We start from the raw sequence: 8,423 nt of genomic DNA on the forward strand, positions 1-8,423 counted from the left end.
ATGATCTATCATCGTTTTTTAAGTCCGTTTGTGCCAAGGAAATCAATCCTAATTACCTTGATGCTTTACAATCCAATATAATAGAAATCTTGTGTCGGATGGAGATTGAATTTCTTCCTCCTTTTTTCACTATCATGGTTCATTTGTTAATTCACCGTGTCAAGGAGGTAAGCTCGGAGAACCTGTTCATTATAAATGGATGTATCCAATTGAAAGGTATACATAATTTGACATTGCACTTCTTACTCTTTTTAAAACTTATTATTTTTATTAATAACAATGTACTCTTTTTTAAAGGTACTTAGCCAATCTTAAAACATTTGTGAGAATTAGAGCTGAACCATGAGGTTTTATTGCCGAGGGTTATATTCTTGAGGAAACAATTACCTTTTGCTCAAGATATTTAGAATGCGTAGAAACACTCTTCAATCGACCACGTCGCAACGATGATGATAATGAAAATGCATCTAATTATTTGTTCAATGCTTGTGGTCAGCTAGTTGGGGAGGTGAAAATGATTAAACTTGAACCATGAGAGCAAGATGCAAATACATCGTTATGTGCTAACACAATTTCAATAGTTACTTCAACTATTTAAAAGGTAAGTGCTTAACTTAGGAATTATATTATTGAATCCATTGAACTATTTTGAATTATTATAACACATATATTACTTTTATTTAATTGCAGAGAATTCTTATCTCAGAAGCAAAGGGAAAATAATAGAGTTACTGTTACTAATGATTTGGTGATTAAATGGAAGTTGGAGAGATTGGTTAAAGTTGCAGGTTATCAATTAACAAATTTTATCAACTAATGTAAATGGTTATACTTCTTTCTTTGTGATAATCTGTTGCTTTTATATAGGTTAAGTTGAATAAAAGAGAACCTAGTAGGTTAGAAATGTGGAAACGTACACACTACAAAGAATGGTGGTTACGTAGAGGGTAAATGCACTCAAGAATTTATGGTATATTGTATTGAATTGGAAACATTTATCATTATGACAACTGCAATTGCATATTTCATTTATACTTTTGTATTGTTATAGGACATTGCTGAAAGTAGGGTTGATGAACGTTTATGTGATTCGAAACAACCTCGTGAGGTGATTGAGACAGAAGTTTTTAATGAGATGATGTATAAAGAAGACAAACTTAATCAGCATGTTGTTGGTTATGGTCATGGGGTTACTAGATCTCACGTGTTTGGTATTGAAGCGCAATTACGAAACAGCAAGATGGGTGATTGTGGTGGTACTTCAAGTGATGTTATGGGGCTTAAATCCTACCTATTGTCTGTTGAGAGAAAAAATGATAAGATTATAAGAAAAAATAATGAGGTTATTTCCCAATTACAAAAAAGAAATGATGAGGTTACTTCCCAACTTTTGAAAAAAAAGGAAGAAGTCGAAAAACTAAGAGCTCAAAATAAAAAAATTCTCACTCAACTTAATCGTTTATCTTCATTCTTAGATCAGTTACAACAAAATCAAAGGACAAGTAAGAATCATTATTATTTTTATCATCTATCGAATCTTTTTCATATTACTTTTTAGTGCCTATGGTAGAAGTGTAGTTACTAGTTTTTTCATGTTATGTACAATTTTGCTTGCAGTTGGATGAAGTAGATATGATAATGGGGCGTTTGGTAAGGTAATCCTATATTTGAAAATAATTGTTGGCCTTGAATCACAAATGGGGCGTCTATATTTTGGCTAAAGTTTGTGCATTTTGTTTGATTTGTTGTAGATTTTTGTTACTAATGTTCATATTATGACCAACAAATCATCTTTTGCAATGGTCTTGACACTAAAGTGAAAATTGCAACATAATGAAAACAATTCTGCAGGCCTTTGACTTCTGACAAACTTTTAGCTTTATAGATTTTGATCTCTTTAATATCGACGAATGTATGTGTGTATGTGAATATTCAAATTAGGCATTTGTGTTGGTTGGACTTTTCTGACCAAGCTACAAAAACTTAAGGTCAAAGCTACATCGATGAATGTATGTGCGTATATGAATATTCAATTCTAATACTTTTGTGGATATGATTGATTTGGTATGATATTTGTTGGTAATTATGTGTGTTTGATGAATTTTATATAGTATGGAAAAGGCTAATATATATTGGGGTGATGATAAGTTGTCAAAAAAAAATATATTTTCAACGCATGTAAGTGTCTAAAGTATAAATCTAGATGTCAAAGGCTTAAAAGGGTTTATTTTCATTTACACGTATAAATGCGTTTAAAATATTTAGCATTTTCCACACGAGAAAGCGTCTAAAATATTTTGTTGTATCCACTCTAATTAGCGTCTAAAATGTTTTACTTTTCACACTTCAAAGCGTCTAAAATCATGAAATTGTAGTATGGTTTTGGGCGCAAAATTTTTTTTCCCGAAAAACATATTTAATATCCACTGAAATAACCGTCGGAAAAAAAACGTCAAAAATTTGTTTTTTAGACGCGTTGTCAACCGTCGAAAAAACTATCATTTTTCTGTCAAAAAGTTCCGTACCGTTTTGTAGTGAAATCCAAACAACTTCTCCACCTCTTCTGAGATAGCTTTCATCTTTTCTTGCCACAATGCGACTTGGCATAACATGCACGATAAGTGGCTCATTTTATGATTAATGGTGACCCTCATAAATTTTTTATTAATTACACATCTTGATTTGATCCCTATACGAAATTGATGAAAGTTTCCCTAATTTTCAAACATTAGTAAAGTAAAAAATCATTTGCCATATAAATCCAATGCGCAAACAATTTGTACACGGTGTAATGTGAATGAAAGAGTTGGTGGGTACATAAGTGCCCTCGAGGGGAGCGTGGCTTTTTCACACATGAATAATCATTTATGCAATCTAACCCCTTATTAATCGGACTATAATATAAGTTGTTGGCTCTCGTCATGTGCACCACGAGGAAATATTGGATCCTTATTTTGCCGTAAAATAAAGCTTGACACACGGATGTTATAACGAGAAATTCTTGTATGAATTTAATTTATAATATTTTAGTATGTAATAGTTTTAAAAGATATTAAAATAGTACGTAATTTTATGTGATGAATACAATTAAATCGTTAAAAAATACTTATTATTATTGGATTGATATATATTAAAATAGAGTGGACTAGATCTATACAAGACTTTTACGTATAAAAATCTCTTAACTTGTCAAGGAACCAAATTCAACTAAAAGTTTAAACTGATGGTTAAAGCCCTAGAATATATTATATACTTTAACACGCCCCCTCACATGAGACCCCACTGGCCTAGAAGTGTGGATACGTACATGTGCTGAATATTTCACTTTAAATGAGGGGGTTGATATTCGAACTCGCGACCTCTTGTCACGCTTGATTCTGATACCATGTCAAGAAACCAATTCAACCAAGAGTTTAAGCTTTGGTTGAGGCCCTAACATAACTGTTGTGGATTATGATATTGCTAAAAATAGTATTGAATTCTCCGAGTATGATCTTGTTGAGCGATTAAACCTAATAATTAGTACAAATAACAAATTAAGTCTCCGATCAAATATACAAAATCTCTTAATTTAATTACTCCTTTTGTTTTTTTTGTCTACTTAAAATTTTTCCACTTTACGAAATAAAAATTTGAATTTGATGAATAAAATATACATTAAAGACTATATATTCATATGAGATCATGTTAGATTCATTTGGATGCAGAGAATTTTAATATACAATTTTTTCAAGTTTTTATGATGCGTACTTAGAGATATTAATGCTTAAAATATATGCGTTAAAATACGTACAAAAAGTAAAGTGGCCAATCAAGAAGACTCGGAGGGAATATTATCATTAAATTCTTGTAAATAAACTAAATTGATACTACATTTAAATAACTACATTCATTATATATATATATATATATATATATATATATATATATATATATATATATATATATATATATATATATATATATATATATATATATATATATATATATATATATATATATTTATATTTATATATATACTATCTCTTATTCAACTCATTAGTCTTATTTAGTTTTCACGCTTGCCGAGGCAATATCCTAACCCTTTATATTTCTAATTGTTCTTAATTAAATATTATAAAAAGTTGATACTAATAATCCTTGTATTGAGACAAATAAAACAAAATCCCATATGACTATGTTTTAACTTATAGATTAAGAGTACAAGTTAAGAATGATAAGTAAATATTAACAAAACATAAAAGGGACTAATGGATAGAATAGAATTATTTTGGAAAATTCCTTGTGGTAACTCTGAGTTTTTGACTATTCCACAAATATTTTTTAAATCCATGTGGTGACCTTGAGCTTCCAAATTTTTTATGTGGTAGACAAAATTATAAGTTTTTATTTAAATTAAGTACTTATTTCGAATGGATTTTGAAATATGCAGTCAATTAGGGTGATTACGACGTTTGTTTTTTGAAAAAATATGTGATCACATTGTGTAAAAATAGCGTAAAGTTAACAAAGAAACTTCATTTTTGTCTACCACGTGGAAAAGTTAAAGGTCAAGGTCACTGCGTGAATTAAAAAAATATTTGTCTACCTTGTGGAAAAATTGAAAGTTCAGGGTTACCACATATAATTTCCTAATTATTTTTAAGAGTGATAGAGAATATTGCTGATTGTTTTGAATATTTCCATTTTTACTTTCAAATTTTTTGGTGTTAAAAAAATAAAGAATATTCTATATGGGAAGCATCAACTATGGCAAAATTTGAGTGGTAGCAATTTTTAAATTTTTTTTCCACAAAATAGCACTTAACTCTTAGAAAATTAACTACAGTAACAGTATGGAGGTAAAAGCGTTTAATTTCCGTTAATTTTTGGTAAAAGTCAAAATGCCCCTAATAAATTCCAAATTTTTTCCACAAATTAGCACTCAACTCTTGGAATATTAACTACGGTCACATTTCTGTTAAGTTTAATTGTCGTTAAGTTGGGCTTTACATTTGAGATTTATTTTTAAGGGCATTTATGACTTTTACCAAAACTTAACGGAAATTAAACGCTTTTACCTTCATAATGTTACTGTAGTTAATTTTCCAAGAGTTGAGTGCTATTTTGTGGAAAAACTTTTAAGAATTGCTACTACTCATCTTTTGCAATAATTGGTGCTTACCATATAGAATATCCCAAAAAATAAAAAAATAAATATTGTTGTGACGCTTGTCATTGAGATTAATAGCTTTAGTACATGGATAAGTCGAATTAATTTGGCAAATGCAACTAAATAAACTAAATTCTAATATTTATTAATACTACTATATTGATAAAGCTTTTTAGTATGAATTGAATTCAACTGAATAACTACATAGTGGTGAGCTACACTTAACAGGATTATAAATAAATTGAAGAATTATGTATAAGATTATCACTATTAGTGTGTATAAAATGTTATGTTGGTTTGTAAGAAAATATATATTAAATAAAATTGTTTACACATAACACATAGCAACAATACTAAAACTTGTGTTTTGGCCGGCGAAATCATTAATTTGTTTCATGAACCATAAGACATCTAAAACAATACAATAAATAATTTTTTATTTCCTTAATATGAGTGATTTCCGCTTGAACAAGGTTTGATTTAGAAGTATACAACTTTACTCTTTTTAAAGTTAAAATTTTAATTCTCAATAATATTTTAATAACAAATTACTTTACTTTAATTCACTATCATTCAAATATTGAAAATAAATTTTTAGCTCAATCAAATATTTCATAAAGCTTCGAATAAAAACAAAAATATATATAAGTAAATTTTATAAGCACTGTAGGACACATATTTAGGTTGTTGACTCTCAGTGTTTGTTACTAGTACTCTTTCTGTCTCTAAGAGATTACAACACTTTACATTTCAATCTATATTTTTAACATTATACATTTCTATATTGGATAATGGTACTATTACTTTAATTTTTCAATTCTTATCTGCATATATATGTTCAATTGTAATATTTACCTTTTATCTTATCCATACAATTAAATTTTTCCATAATTTTTTCAATATAATATGCCCACAAAGCTATAATGTTATAATGTTGTAATCTCTTAAGGAACATATTTAAAAAATTCCAATCTTAATAATATATTCACCACAATAACCATACTCCACTAAGTAAGATTAGCCAATAGTTTAGGGCATTAATCATAATTTATTATAAATTTAAAAGACAAAATATATTGCATTTTTTTTTACTTACCCGTGAATTTATAGTGAACTTAATTACCTAACACTACTTTTGTGTTGCACGAAAAACAAGTTGTTATTACTACCCCTATAGTCATTAGTCTGTATTGGCGTGGTTCTGAGCATATATAAAGTGATTGATTATATGAAACTTTTAAAAAATCACAAAATATTAAATATTAGTTAATTTAAATAATACTAAATCATCTTTAATTTAAGTATTTGATATTAGGTTTAAATTTTAAAAATATAAAATAAATAAAGCGTCAAGATTTATTACGAGTTTTGAGCGTTACCTCGGCTCCAACTTGCTACCAACATATGTACAATGTTGATCACTCGACTTCATCTAATGCGTTCTACAACTTAATGCATGCATAATGCATGCACGCATGCAGTGGCAGATCTTTATTTCAACCAATAAGTTCATAATAGTTAAGCCTGAGGATACCTATTATATTCTTTTGCATAATTGATTTTAAATATTCCATTTTAAATGAGGAGGAATGAGACTGAATCATGATTTATTATCACGTTGACTTTTGATATTATGTTAAGAAACCAAATCAACTAAACACTAAAGTTAGTAGTTAAAGCAAAGCTCCAGAAAAAGTTATATACTACAACATGTTTCCTCCTATTCTAAATTAAATGTCCAATTTTCTCTTTTGACATAGTGTCTTATTTTCTTATTTCGTAACATTTTTTCTAACTTATATGCTTATGAGATTCAACTGTTTACACGATAGTTATCAAATTTTCACTTTGTCTATTACTCATTTCTCTCATGTGATCTCTCTGTTTCTTAAAATTAATGCTAAGCCAAGTGAGATGACATTATAATAGGAGATTATTATTATTATTTTTAATTATTCAATTTGATAAAGTTAACGACCAAATGATCCGTAGTAATTATTTTAAGATTTGTCCCTTATATAACTATGCTATATATGTGGTCTTTTTGTATTTTTGAACATGCTCCTTTAAATATGATTGGATCCCAGAACTTCACTACTTTTACCTAGCCATTCAATGAATTTTTTTAGATATGTGAAATACATCATAATGGTTGGAATTTGGATTTGAGTCATATTTAAATAAGTTAGAAACTCTTCTAACTCGAATCTAATATCAGATCGACCTCATTTTAATATACTTAACACATTTAAAGTTTTTAATCGTTTAGATTTTTAACATTGACTTCACCTTATTTTTTTTTTCTCAATTTGAAATTACTTCTATTAGTTTATGAGTTATATTGTATTTACTATAAAAAATAGAAAAATATAAAATGAATAAAGTTTAAGTTTTGCTTATTGATTTGACTCGAAATTTATTAGTCGATTATTAAATGGGTTATACATGTTTGTTTTAGGTTAAAATTATGACTTAACCTAAACTATTTATTAAGCACATCATGTCGGGTCTATCCATTTAATTAAATGGGTCAAAACCTCAACCCGAACTTCCTTATTTCGGGTTAGGCTTAAAACGGGTTAGCAAATTGGGTTTGCTTCTGCTATGCTTATTAATACGGTCCGGGTTGAGCCGGTTTTGTTCCGGTTCCATCTGGAACATGATTCGAACGTTTTCGGTTCCGGTTCCGAGCGGTTCCAAACGGTTCCTTGGTCGTTCATGAGGCAGTTCCGGCAGTTCCAACTCCCGGGTCGGGCAGGTCGGACCATTGGTTCCATTCTTATTTTTCCTTTAAATATAATATAAAAATACTATAATAATGCGAACTTACCTTTGTTGATTACTTGATTATTAACGAAATTCATTGCTTGCCATCGTTATTAAAATATTTATTAAAAAGAAGAAAAAAAAATAAATTAATAAGAAACGATAAAGATGAAGAGGGAGAAAATGGACTTGAACCTAGTATCCCAAATGAACACTAAGCTGCCTATGTATCCCGAAGAAATCAAAGCCCATGTAGTTCTTTGTCATACCTTTTATTTATAGTTGTTGAATGTTAATTGATCGTTGTCCGATATTCATGATCCCATTCGTCTTCGTCATCATCAACTTATTGGTTAGATGCTTCCGTTGACTCTCCTCCCGACGATGATGCAGATGTATCCATCATCGTTCCTGAGTCTCTGTGTTTGGACCTCCGCATGATCCCAATCTTTCTTGCAAACACATATTTGAATAGTATGTTGAGCAAGACGAGATCTCTTTTCAT

At 29.1% G+C, this 8,423-nt stretch overlaps 1 long non-coding RNA gene across 2 annotated transcripts; it reads left to right on the top strand.

Annotated features, from left to right (window-relative positions):
• Positions 1–269: 269 nt before the first annotated feature.
• Positions 270–2,117, top strand: LOC130804278 (uncharacterized). Of its 2 annotated transcripts, none has more exons than XR_009039992.1 (5): positions 270–601; positions 691–970; positions 1,052–1,502; positions 1,618–1,655; positions 1,752–2,117. It is a non-coding gene; the product is annotated as an uncharacterized LOC130804278 (long non-coding RNA). The 2 variants fall into 2 exon arrangements; XR_009039993.1 differs by having other exon boundaries at positions 691–788; positions 868–1,502.
• Positions 2,118–8,423: the final 6,306 nt, after the last annotated feature.

This window comes from Amaranthus tricolor, chromosome 17 (assembly GCF_026212465.1).
Source record: "Amaranthus tricolor cultivar Red isolate AtriRed21 chromosome 17, ASM2621246v1, whole genome shotgun sequence".
Lineage (NCBI taxonomy): Eukaryota > Viridiplantae > Streptophyta > Magnoliopsida > Caryophyllales > Amaranthaceae > Amaranthus > Amaranthus tricolor.